Raw genomic sequence first — 14,832 nt, 5'->3', positions numbered from 1 at the left:
AAACTTAATTCACACTTGCTGTTTTTCTTAGACGCAGATCAAATAATTAGTGACTTATCTATTACTTAGTTTCTGTAGGATATCACTTTTGGCTAACCCTTCCCCAACCAAGCATCAGAGGGATAAAAGCACACAAAGAAAGAATTATTAGTTTTTGTTTATTTTTTTGTTTCACTTTGATTCACTGAGGTCACTAAGTGGTGAAGATCAAACTTTGTATTTTATTTCATTGCTACTCTTTAAGGGGAAGCGGATCACATAGACTGGAAGCCATACAGTTACTTACTCCCCAGTGTCAGCTTCCTTTATTGAGATACAGTGCCCCAGCATTCATTGGAAGACCAAGCCTCCTATTATTAACCATGTGGTGTAATCATTTGCTCCCAAGGTGGGCAGTGTTAGATTCAGTCCATGCTGTATAATCAGCTTCATTACCATATTAATTTCATCAGAAAAGGGCTTAAAATCCAAACATTTAATGTGACTAAGAAAAGCATGCCATGAATTTTTGGAGAAAGAAATTTCCCCTCTCCCAAAGTGAATAAATTAAGTACTTCTTCTAACAGTGATTGTCCATAAGAGTTGATCTGCACAGCTGTCTTCCATGTATTATAACTATTTATTGTCCATATGTTTCAAAGAAAAGGACGTGTGTGTGTGTGTGTGTGTGTGTGTGTGTGTGTGTGAATTGTAGTAGGTAATAGTAAAGCATATTGACATGCAGGAAAAAGAGAGAAGAATGCTAAGAAATTCTAGTTGAAGTGAAACTCAGTGATGTAATTAACTGTCTACAATTAACTACAGTTATCTTACATAGCTAACTATGGTCAACAATTTAGTTTTTCTTGTTTTGCTTGCAGTTACATAAATGGAATTTTTGTCAAGTCATAATAAAGGTTCACTTACTAATAGCAAGAGATACACTATATTCCTAAGCTCTGATGGTTACCATGAGAAACACATTTATATAGGAGACATATGTGATACCAACAATCTTAAATAACTACCTTGGGATATCATGTCTTAGAATTTTATTTTTATGAAGAGTCACATCTTTTAAAAATGGTATTTGCTTTACATAAAACAAGATTTTAAAAATAGGTATATAAAAAACTAATTTAAAAAATGTTATCAAACCCAAGTTTGTCTACCTACTCCTGAAAAGACCAATACCCCAAGGAACGACTTTTGATTGGAAAGGGATAGGAGCTTTATTCAGGAGGTCAGCCACCTGGGTAGAAGGTGGACTTTTATCCAAAAGCCAACTCTGAGGTTTCTGCCTGGCCCAGAGATTTTTTAAGGGGCTTAATCAATTAATGGAGTGCAGTGGTCTGTGACATTTCTTGATTATGTGTAGACTGATGATGCCAGCTACAGAGTTATCTTGGTGCTCAGAGGTTGTGCAAGAAACTCTAGTTCTTGGTACCTAGGAGAGGTTGTACAAGAAGGTCTGGTTCCTTGATACCTGGGGTACTTGTGCAAGAACGTCTGGTTCCTTGGTACCTGGGGGTTGTGCAAGAGTACTCTGTTCTTTCTGCAAAGGAGGGCATAGGACAAGGTCTACAGATACACAAAGGCAGGTCAGTAAGTCCTTTGTGCGACCTTTAAAAAGAAAAACAGTTTGCTAAAAGATTGTTGGACTAATCGGAAAGCTGAGAAAGCTTCAAACAGACTTGCTGGCCTCTGTGGCCTGGGAAAATTCTGTTCCTTCGTTCCCCAAGGCTGGTGGTCTGTGAATCTCAAAGAAAGCAAATTAGTTCTGTTACAGATCAAGGGCCTTAAGTCAGCAAGTAAGGAGTGTGTGTTTTGTTTTGTTTAAATTTACTTATTTATTTACTTATTTATTTATTTATTTATTTATTTATTTATTTATTTGAGAGAGCACAAGCAGAGGGAGAGGAAGAGGGAGAAGCAGACTCCCTGCTGAGCAGGGAGCCTGATGGGGGGCTCAATCCCAAGACCCTGGGATCATGACCTCAACCAAAGGCAGATGCTTAACCAACTGAGCCACCCAGGGGCTCCTAGCAAGGAGTATGTTAACTTGATAGAGTGTTAACCCTTAAGACCGCCTGGAGTGCTATTACAAAATGAGTAATCACCAACAATGCCAACACCCTAGAAAAAACATTACTAACATTTGCTAAATATCACTTTAAACATTTCTCTAGAAATTTGTTAAGTTATAAAGAAAGAGTAAGAACAAAAACAAATTGATTTACCATATGCAATATTAAAATTATTATATCTAAATTGATTTTCACCCAAAAGGGGGAACTATACCGAATTTTTTTAAAAAGATTTACTTATAGAAAGAGAGAGAGCACGAAAGAAAGAGAGCAGGAGCACGGAGAGAGGCAGAGAGAGAGGGAGACAAGCAGACTCCCCACTCATCAGGGAGCCCTTAAACCCAGGACCCTGAGGTCATGACCTAAGTTGAAACCAGTCAGACACTTAACCAACTGAACCAGGCACCCCAAAACTATACTGAATCTTAAGGTATTTATGGTAAATGCTTTTTCATAGGAGATGTGAATTGAGAAATACTCTTTATAAACTAAGAAAATTTTATAAAAAGAGAGATTAGGAAAGAAAAAGATTAGTATCACTGTATTTAAAATTTGTATTTTAAATTAGATTCTATAAATCAAGATCTCGATATAGAAATTGTGGAAATTAGTATATGCATTCTAACACTATCTTCTTTCCAATCTTTTATCCTCTGATTTGTTATATTGTTAATTTTAAAATGTGAAGGCTTATAGCTTTTATATTCTATTTTCTCAGATTTTTAGTTTTCGCTCTTTTCTAAATGTATTTTCTAAATGTATTTAATACTTAAGAGAAATCTTTTTACCATATTTTCTCCATTGTGCTTTACTTTGAATCATATTCTATCCCATGGATTGATCTTCATATAAAATTTTAATAATTTTTATATGTACTCCATTTCCTGGATTCTAATATGTTACCACCAGAACTAAAAGATCATTTGCATAATTATAACATTCTTTGTCCATTCTTTTTCCCAGATTTTTGTTGGAATTGCTCCACTGTCATCGGTAGTGAATGTTGCTACAGAAACTTGAGGCCTAACTGATTTTCCATGTAGAGGCGACTCATTATTTATTTTTGCTTAGACCCACATTTGATTTCATCTTTATGATTAAGTTCACTGCCTTCGCTTGGATTCTTTTCCCCCGGCTGAAACACAGTGAGGCATTCACTATAATAAAATCTTTATAAGAAAAATCCCTTCTCCTAGATAGTTGAATTTTTTTCTCTTCTATTTTTTTATTCTGTATAAATACCAGTTATACCCTGCTAAATTTCATTTGTCTGGTTTCTATAATCATAACCATTCTTATCTAATTATCCATCTCCATTCTTTCTGTTGTGATTTCCTTGGCCAAACATCATAGTTCTCTCAGGTTATTTTTTAAATTATTTTATTTTAATGCTTACCATAAGTCATGATAGCCTTTGTTGTTTAGCATTTTAATTTTTCTGACATTTCTTTCCTGGAACATCAGCCTGATCCTTTTGAAGTTTATACTTTTCCTTAAACTGTTTAAATTTGAGTTTTGAGAAGAAAACTTGTTTATAAATCCCTTTCAGATTTTGGTTGACTCTTTCTTCATTTGAACTAGGCGTTTTGTGAAGTCTCCATTTATCTGCATCTTAATTTTGTCCTTTTTTTCTTTCTTTTCTTTTTAATATGCCTTATGACATTTTTGCTGTTGGTTTATTTCTGATTATTTTTCAGTTTTGAAAAAAGAAAAAATTAGTTTTTGTCCATAACTTTGTAATCAGATTCTTTTATATGAGTGGCACTTAGCATTAGATAATCAATATATCCTGTTAACCTGCTAATAATCAGAAACAATTCTGCTGGCTCTCAGCGTTGTTCAGCCATCGGAACTTTGGACAATATGTGAACTATCTATCAGAGTTTGAGGTTAAGGCAATTGTCTATCTTTCTATATTTTTCTCTTGTTTTTTTTGTGGGTACAAAAGAGGGGAATAAGGAAGAGGACTTTATTCCACTGTCTTTAAACACAAATTTTGTTCCATAAAGTACTATAACTCTGTTCTACAGATTGGAAAATTGGGTCCCCGGATTTAGTGGCAGAACTAGAAGTAGAAGGCCAATCTCCTAATTTATAATTCAGTGCTTATTTCACTTTACGTGACTGCCTTTCTATAGAACAAATATACATGTTCCACAGAGACATTTCTGTTGTACTCATAGGTAAAAATAATTTTTGTTCCACTGTTATCTCAGTGATGTCACTATGGCCCTTCTCTCAGAGTATGAGTTACTATTGAACTTCCTATCTTTCTTTGGCTTAATTGGTGAAATCTGATTGTTTTGGATAGAAAGCAGGAGACACAGATGGAATCACAAACTGCATGTTGTTTAGTTTTTCTTGGCTGGAAAGGAGCTCTTGGGTTTTATTTTTTACTAATCTTGTTTTGTTGGTAGAGGAAGAAAAGGAAGTAGTAACAAATGAATCAAGAACATTCACAAATAGTATAAAATTTATTTTTGAAGCTGGAAGGTCAGTGATAGTTCTTGAATTCATAACCTAAGTAGAATAAATGTGGGGTTTTTTTTGGTATGACCTTGTCAGAACTTATACAGCAGATCCAGCTATAATGTTTCCATTGACATCCTAGGGTTCTGACCTTCATAGATGAAAACCTTTGTGATTTTTAATCATCCACATCTATCAAAATAAAGAGAATCAAATCTAAGAGGAAGTAGCCTCTGCCCTAAGATCAGAGGTTAAAGCCTTGTCGTTAGCATTGCTCTTCTCTGCTTCTGACCCATTTTTCAACGTTGAGTTTTTTAAGTCTAAGTAAGTAAACTTTAGCTACTTGTTCTAATCTGAGGGTCCTGCCTTAATCTTTACAAGCCATTGACCTTGATCAGATTATGACCCTAGACTCACTTGCCTGCCTACCTGTATCTAAAGCACTGGCATTCTCCTTTCTGTATTACACTTGCCTAGGATTTGATTTATTGACTGGTTAAAATGCTACTCTTTCAGAGTCCTTCTGTACAAGATGCATTACTCCACTGATCTTCCTTAATATGTTTCAGCCCAAAGAACAGCATGACATGTTTCTAAAAGAATTTACTTGAACTATTTTTGGAAATTTACATTCCCTTTGCAGATTTTTCCTTGATGTTTATCTTTTCAGAGCTCTATGTAAACATGTTGTTTATGAATATAACTATTTAATCTTTTGAGGCCTTAATTTCAGTTCAGTTGATAATAGTTAAAGCCCCATTTTCTCTCACATGAGTCTATAAACAGTAGAATTGGGGGGGGTGTTCTCAGAAATTTGGATTTCATTTCTTTAATGTCTTTACCTCTTGCAAACCGTTTATGATTCATCTGAAGCATTATCATTTCCAGAAATATTTCCTTGACTTCTTCGAGCTCCCGTTTATATTTCAACAATTCCCCGGTCATAGCTCATAATAATTATACACTTATTTTTTTCATTTTCTTTCACATTACTGTACATTCCTAAAAGACTTATTCATCTTGATTTTCCTGGAAGTTAGCACAATGTGTAGTATGGAAAATGTTCAACAAGTGTTTGATGAACAAGTGAGAAGTCAGTAATACGAATTCAGCTTTTAGTTCTTCCATTGCTATAGCAAAAGAGGGTTGAATTAGGTGAATTATAATTCCCCTTCCACATCTAATTTCTTCATTTTGCAGAAGTTTGGATTATATGAAAGAAATAAGAAACTTAGAATTTTACAGTTATGTCAGTTGAGTAAAGTATCTAGACAAAAACCTTTATCTTAGTGAGAAACTGAAATTTTTCACTTGCTGGAAGTACATAATTTGTAAGTTGCAGAGTTAGAGCTGCAATCTGATTCTTCTGGTAATTGTGATATTTTTTTCAGTGACATATGGCACAATTGAGGAAATAAGAAATATTAAATGATTGGCAAAAATATATATAATGATAAATACAGTGTGCAAGTGAATGCAATAGATATTTAGTAAAATAATAGGGAAGGTGAGATAAAATTGGACCCAGAACTTTGGTAGGATTTTGATAAAAAAGGAGATGCAGGTAGATAACAATATCATGAAAGACATAGATGGGCATGTTTGGCTCGCTTAGGTATTTCAAAAGTTATATTGTAGACAAAAGTGGCAGAGACCCCAGCCTTACTTTGGAAGACTAAAAGTTGAAAATTATCAACTTAATTTAAGCAATAATTTTTATTCAATGCACCTCATGTTTTTTTGCCTCAAAATATCTTTCTGTTATTATTATGGAATTCATCAGCTACATGAAGGTGAAATAATAATAATAATAATATTAATAATAATAATTCTTCCTATTAAAATAGTCTTCTAAACTGAAACATAGGTCATCACCTTGCTAACATTTACGTTTCTGGTGTTTTTTTAAGATTTATTTATTTATTTGAGAGGGGAGAGGGTCAGAGGGAGAAGGAGAGGGAGAATCCTCAAGCAGACTCCACTCTGAGCATGGAGCCCGATGCAGGGCTTGATCTCATGACCCGTGAGATCATGACCTGAGCTGAAACTAAGAACTGGACACTTAACTGACCGAACCACTCAGGAGCCCCTCTGGTGTTACTTTTTTTTTTCCTGTTCAGTAACTTTTAACAGTCTCTCATATTTTCTAATTTTTGTTTTTGTATCTCTCTACTTACTTTCTTTTATGTTACTCTCTCTGTTCATAGATTATTAAGGTTATATAATGCCTATGTGTTTCTGTGTTTTGTAAGATTATGATAAATTTTACAAATGCTATCAATGTCGTATTCATAGTTTTTGGAAACCAGTGTACTTTAACGAAAAGTCTCAAGTTTTAGGACTGAACCATGTAAGTTCATGGTCCTTCTTCAGACATTGATATATAAAACCTCATTGCAAATTTTAGCCAACGAATGGTGGGATTGTGTTTATTGATTAAACAATATCACAAGCAACTGTGATTTATTTAACAAAATAGACAGTATCTTAATCATTTACTGCAAATGCCAGTCACAGTAGTGGGGCACTGATATTCTTTGTAAGTTTTTCTTCATATACGTATAGTTGGTGATGACTTTTTTTTGTAAACCCCTTTCCATTATTAAACATGCATGTTAGAATGTAAGAATACTTGAATATTAAATATTTAATAATCATGCTTGTAGAGTTTATGCCCTCAAGCTATATATAGATTCCTATTCCAATGTTTTGGTACAGCTCGTTTACTTTTATCATGTAGCCGCATTTTTTAAATTATGTTTGCAGATGAGAAAGACATTTAAAAGAAAATACATGAGTAATGAGTTGCAAACTTTGACCTGCTTCTGCTTTCAAACTTTCTTGATATTTATAAATGCGAAATTATTTACTGAGACTCCACTTTCATATTTTTATCCAGATATCACTCCTCCTGTTCATGGTGAATTTGCCTTCTTAAGACAGAAAATTTTGCCCTTGAGATGTTAGGTCACTTTCTGACATCCTGTGAAAGAGCCCACATCTGTTCAAATGCTGAATATTCAATCTCATGTGGATTTTTATTTGTGGGAAAAAGATAGCCTCATGGTTATAATTTTATTTTGTCTTTCAAGCACGGTTCTATTGTTTTAGCTCAAGTGAAGACCAATCTGTTTCTTATTTTTATGCCTAAATAGAATATGTTTGAATAGGAAATATGGTGTTTATTAAGGGGTCCATAGCCAGAAAATGACCTTTAAAAATTATGAGTGAATTTTAAAGGCTATTAAAGTTTCTTGTTTTCTGGCTTTGCCATTGAAAATATACTTGTGCTATCTATCCTTTTCCCTTCTTTGATAACTTTTGCATGTTTTCTCCATTGATTTTTCAAAACTAACTGGTTTTGTTTGGGATGTTGTTGATTTTGTTTTCTATTAAATAATCAGACTATGAAAATCTAGGTGAAATCAGTGGTTTCAAAGTTTTCATGTACCATTACCTGTATTTCTGTTCAAGAAGATTAATTGCTAAGAGGTTTTTCTCTTATCACAACAAAATCCAATTACTGTACTCACAGGAAAAAGAAGATATGGGAATTGGTCAGTATGTTGTGCAAAAACTTTTTTTCAATGCTTAAAATCAAATATTTATTGAGAACATATACATTAAAAAATTTTATAAACCTATACTGTTATGGTAGCCACAGTCACATATACCTATTTGAATTTCAATTTAAACTAATCAAATTTAATAAAATAAATATTCTGTTCCTCCTTTGTAAGAATCATATTTCAAGCATTTCATAACCACATGTGGCTAGTGGGTGCCATATTGAATAGTGCAGAAATAGAACCATCCCATCATGGCACAGAGTTCTCTTGTTTGTAAAATTTTGTTGACTTGAGCAATTTTTCATTTTCATTGGAATTCTGGAAGGATAAAAAGGAAAGAAAGATAGAACCATACACTTTAAAAGATGTATTTAACTGTTATTTTTGTACCAATGATGAAAGCAAACCAATTCTTTTTAATTTTTTTTTTGTTGTTGTTGTTGAGGTATGAATGATACACAGAAAAGCTGTACATATTTGATGCATACATCTTGATGAGCTGAATTAAACTACACACTGGTGAGACTGTCACTATATACAATATCCTAAACCTAACCATCACCTCTAAGAGTTTCTTCCTTCCTTTCTTTTTTAACCTAACAAATTAATTCTTATAATCTCTTTCCACTCATCAGAGACATTCACTGCATCCATTTCCCCCTGTAATCTTCTATATATTGGGAAATCATCTAAACATTTTTTTTAACATTTATCTTTCTGTTGAAAAAAGTAATGTTTATAGTTTATTATCAAATTTTATCTTTATTTTTTACTATCAGTTATAATGGTTTATTTGTCTGTGTTTTCGCATATGAACTTTCTATTTTATTGATATTTTAAGTTCTTACATTTAAGGAAATCTATTTTTCCCTTAAACTTGAATATTTGCATATATTTATCATGGACAGAATCAATGTTCAAAATCATTTTTTTTCCCTTCAGAGCTATGAGGATTTTGTTTCATTATCTAAGTTTTGTCCAGAAAAAAATCAGTGGTTGATATGACAGGTTTTCATTTAACAGTTAACCGGTTTGGTGTTTGTTCTCTTAAGAAATTTTAATAATTTTCTTTATTAGTAGTATCTTACATATTATCATTTTGCACTTAGATATATGATGTATTTTATTATTTTCACTTTGTTCTAAAAAACTCATTTTTTATCCCATTATTACTTTAATGATGTCTATTTTCTTCTTTGTATTTGCATTTTAAACCACTGTGAGTTAAATTCAGAGCCTTCTGCTTTTGTAATCTATGACACTTTCCTTTTGCAATATGTTTGCTTCAAACTTGGTGCCCAAAGACAAACCAGCTGTGCTTTCCTGCATTAAGGTTTAAATACTGAATTTTTAGAATGTTTATTTTTACATTGAAAAGCTTTTTAATTTTTATCAAAAATTTGTATCAAAGTCTCCTCTTTGCAGATAAGTATCCTCATAATATTCTTTGTACATATATATATTTCATATTTTAAAATTTTGTTTATTTGATTAACTATTTCGTTATTGGGAAAACTTTCCAAACTCTCAAGCTAAAGGCATTCTGTGACTGTTTGGTGCTTCTTAGTTTTCTAGCTATGTTAGAACATCTGATGCCACAGTATTGGTGGCTAGAGTACATATCATTAAAGCAAGTGATGATTTATATAAGAATTGTTGGAGTCCTAGCCAGGTGGTTGCATGAGTACATCAGACGGAGGACTAGGAAGAGAAAGCTTCCGGTAGGGCCAAAAGTCAACTCAGGTCCTGTTTAATTTTTCCAGCCTCACCACCTGTTTTAGAAGTGTCCCACCTCACAGAGTTAATATTCTTAGCTCCAGTCTGGGGACAAACATGGGCATCAATATCAGTGCTCAGGATCAGCACAGGTTTTTTTGTTTGTCTGTTTGTTTTCTGTTCTAATGCCCGCATCTAGCATCTACCCCTAATCACACTTTTGAGTGTGAAGTTAATGTTTTTGACAGTCGCTTCTCATAGTACCTTTCCTTCTTTGCAGCACTGCTGTGAATTTATATTTATTCATTGTCTTTTTTCCCAGTGGTATTTAGAAGGATAGAAAGGTGAAGACAGATACTTCCTTATCTAATGTGGATTAGCTTTGTCCTCATATTTTCCCCAGGATCTGATGCATAGATAGCACATGTGCAGCAGCTCTTGCAGGTTGTTATTGTTAACTGTACACTTGTGATTTTTGAATTATCAACTTCTTTTTTGGTAGCAAATTCACTTGATTTCATTCAGCTTGTTTTTTAAGAATACACGTCCTGATTCTAAATTATAAGTCCCTAATTATGTACTTACATTCAACACCAAACTTATACCCAAGGGGGAAATTAAGCATAATAACGATGCTATATTGTTCCCCTCAAACTGCAGGAACAGTGACTTATGGCATTGGTAATGGAAGGTAATTGTTTTCTAGTAAAAGACTTATCACAATTATATTTTAAAGTCTTTCTTCAGATTGTTCTTATGAGCTAAAGAGCAAAATGAATCTTACCTCATTCCATTTTCAGATGCTAATGATTAGAAGTGATTCTTAACATTATAGCTATTACCCAATATTATCAGTATTTTATTACTGCTTTTCAGAAAGTAATATATCTACTATTGATGAGACGAAGTGAGGGAAATCAATGGAATGCTTAAAAAGATATATTCCCTAAGCTTTCCTTGAAGCTTGCTGTTACTTCATCATTGCACTTGACAATGAGCCTATTAAGCAGAGCCTGGTAGATATATAACATAAAAGATTGCATTTTGGTGTAAAAGTCCTTCTGACAGTGAACACTTAAAATGTATACCATATAAGAGGAGAAAAAGTTGAAAAATGAATATAGCTTTACCAAGTATGTAAATGCCTATCTGAAATGAAAAATATACTTGAGTAAGTATTCACTCTATGATACACATTTGTGTTTAGATAAAAATATAGCAGATGGAAATAGGGAGTTATAAATCATAGTTCTTTTTGCAAATGAAGAGTAATGAGTATCATTATCTAGAATAAGATAGAAAATCAAACCAAGAATTTTAACAGATAAACTAATAGCAATAAAATGAAATGAATAGGTTTTTCTGGAGCTTAAGCACGTATTTTAAATATTCTCATTTTTAAAAATGCATAAAATAGTTTTAAAAGAGAAGTTACAAAATGCAAGTCTAAAGTAGTAGGATGTTTTTATAAATTAATGGATCTTCTCATTGAAATCTGCTTGCTCCTCTCAAACATTATCTGCAACATGTTTTGAGGTAGTATGAATTCATGTAATTTTCTAAGTGGGTTAGAACATTTGTTTTTGGGAGTCTGTAGGGCACTGGAAATACACTTACTCTCACTAGAATGTTGGGTCTGGGTAAAGTGAAATAAGGTAAGGAATTGATGTGAGGAAGATTCACAGAGTAGCCTTTGGGACGGATTGTCAAAGTTCTTGTCATTCTTCCAACCATTGTCAAGACATTTATGGAGATTCAAGAAATTCCTTCTACAGAGTGGCAGTGCTTTTTAGAGGGAAGTCTGTCCTCTCACTCCCAAATGAACAATCCCTAAGCTGCAGAAGTCTGGTGTTTCTGAATATAATGGAAGGTGAAGTATTTCTGATCATAGAGTGGAGATATGGTCATGTGACTCCTAGACTTTGGGCAGTGAAATGTGTTGGTAATTGGCTTTTACCTCATGAATTCTAAAAGAGACTGAATGAGATTTCTGTGGCATGGAGTGCATTAGTTTCCAATGGCTGCTGTGATAAATTACCACAAACTTTGTGGCTTAAAACAACACACATTTACTCTTTCACAGTTCTGAAGGCCAGAAATCTGAAATAACTGAGCCAAAATCAAAGTGTCATCAAGACCATGCTCCTTCTAGAGGCTTTGGGGGTGAATCTATTCCTTGCCTTCAGAAGCTTCTGGCGACTGCTGTCCTTCCTTGGTTTGTGGCTGCATTACTCCAGTCTATAAGATTGGCACCTTCAAATCTTCCTCTCTTATGTCAATTTATGGCCCACTCATGTATCCAGAATAATGTTTCTATCTCAAGATCTTTAATTAAGTCTAATCTGAGAAGACCCTTTTTTCCATATAAGATAGCATTCATAGGTTCCAGGAATCAGGACCTCCTTTGGGAGATCAGTTTCAACCTACCACATGGGGTCAGAAGAGATGATTCAGTGTGTGAAATTTTGCCCTTATACTCAAGGCCAACATGAAGACACAGGAATAGATTTGAGGAAGGTATCTGGGCTCCTTTGCATTGAAAGAACATTCTATTAAGAAGCATTACTTCCACCTCCATATCAATTAGCCATTAAAATGTGTGTAAAAATATTAAGATGTAAGTAAAATATTAAACTCAATTAGATAAAACAATAAATTGTTTTAAAAGGGAAAGCACATATTTGAAAAAAGTACTATAGAAAAATTCTAGAAATAAAAATGTAGGGGTAAATAATAGTAGAGGATTTACTATCCCACTCACATTAATGGACAGATGATCAGACAGAATTTCAATGAGAAAACATAGGAGGGTAAACAATATGTTAGATTAGATGGGCTTAACAGATATATGTACAAAATATTTCATTCAAGGGGTGCCTGGGTGGCTCAGTTGTTAGATGTCTGCCTTTGGCTCAGGGCGTGATGCAGGGGTCCTGGGATCAAGCCCCACATTGGACTCCCTGCTCTGCTGGAGCCTGCTTCTTCCTCTTCCACTCCCCCTGCTTGTGTTCCCTCTCCCACTGGCTGTCTCTCTCTGTCAAATAAATGAAAAAAACTTTAAAAAAATCATTCAAAAGCAACAGAATACACGTTTTTCTCAAGTGCACATGGAACATTCTCTAGGACAGATTGTATGTCAGGCAGTCAAAAGTCTTAATCAATTTTAGAGGCATGAGATCAAATCAAGCATCTTTTCTGACTACAAGTGTATGAAACTAGAAATCAATTACAAGAGGAAAACTAGAAAGTTGACAAATATGTGGAGATTAAAGAACATGCTTCTTGCAGAACCAATGGGTCAAAGAAAAAATCAAAAGAAATAAAAAAAATATATCTTGAGAAAATGAAAGTGGAAATATAACAAAATGTGAGATGCAGCAAAAGCAGTTCTAATAGAGAAATTCATAGTAATAAATGCCTACCTCGAGAAACAAGAAAAGTCTCAAACCATCTAACTTTATACCTCAAAGAATTAGAAAAAGAAGAATAAAGCCCAAAGTTAATAAAAGGAAGGAAATAACAAATATTAGAGGAGAAACAAATTAAATAGAGAGTACAAAGATAATAGAAAAAGTCAATGAAAGTAAGAGCTGGTTCTTTGAAAAGATAAATAAAATCGACAAACCTTTATCTAGACTCATTAAAAAGAGGGAGAGAGAATTTAAATAAGTAAAATCAGAAATGAAAGAGAAGCTATAACTTATACCACAGAAATACAAAGGATCATAAAAGACTAGTAAGTATGAACAATTATATGCCAAAAAATTGGACAATCTAGAAGAAATCGATAAATTCCTAGAAACATACAACCTACCAAGACAAAATCATGAAGAAATAGAAAATCTGAACAGATTGATTACTAGTAAGAAGACTGAATCTGTATTCAAAAACCTCCCAATAAACAAAAATCCAAAACAAGATAGCTTCACTGGTGAATTCTACCAGACATTCAAAGAATTAATACAAATCTTTCTCAAATGCTTCCAAAAAATAGAAAAGGAGGCATCTCTTCTAAACTCATTTTACAAGGCCAGCATTACCTTGTACCAAAACCAAAAAGGATACCACAAGAAAGGAAAATTACAGGCCAATATCCCTGATGAACATAGATGCAAAAATCTCAACAAAATATTGGCAAACCAAACTCAACAATATATTCAATATATTAAAAGGAAAATATCCACGATCAAATGGAATTTATTCCAGTGATGCAAGGCTGGTTCAACATCTACAAATAAGTCATTGGGATACATCACATTAACAAAATGAAGGAAAAATCATATGATTGCCTCAATGAATGCAGAAAAAACATTTGACAAAATTCAACATCAGTTTATGATAAAAATTCTCAACAAAGCAGGTATAGAGGGAATGCATCTAAGCATAATAAGGACCATATATGATGACCTCACCGCTAATATCACACTTGATTTTGAAAAACTGAAAGTTTTTTGTAAGCTCAGAAACAAAACAAGGATGCTCACTCTGGACACTTTTATTCAACATAATATGTGAAGTCGTTGTCACAGCATATAGGAAAAAAAGCATCCAAATTGGAGAGAAAGAAGTAAAACTATCACTGTTTACAGATGACACAATATTATATGTAGAAAACCCTAAAGAGTCCATCAAAAAAACTGTAAGACTTATAAACAAATTGAATAATGTTGCAAGTTACAAAATCATCACATAAAAATTTGTTGTATTTCTATATACTAATAATGAGTTATCAGAAAGAGAAATTAAGGAAGCAACCCCATTTACAATTGCATCTAGAAGAATAAAGTATCTAGGAATCAAATTTAATCAAGAATATGAAGGTCCTTTATACCAAAAACTACAAGACATTAAGGAAAGAATTGGGAAAGACACAAATAAATGGAAAGATATTCTATGCTCATAGACTGGAAGAATTGATATTGCTAAAATGTCCATACAACCCAAAGCAATCTGTAGATTCAGTATAAGTCCTGTCAAAATTTCAATGGCAGAGAGACCTGGGTGGCTCAGCC

Source organism: Ursus arctos, unplaced genomic scaffold, assembly GCF_023065955.2.
Source record: "Ursus arctos isolate Adak ecotype North America unplaced genomic scaffold, UrsArc2.0 scaffold_2, whole genome shotgun sequence".
Lineage (NCBI taxonomy): Eukaryota > Metazoa > Chordata > Mammalia > Carnivora > Ursidae > Ursus > Ursus arctos.
Note: the sequence above shows the minus strand (reverse complement) of the source record.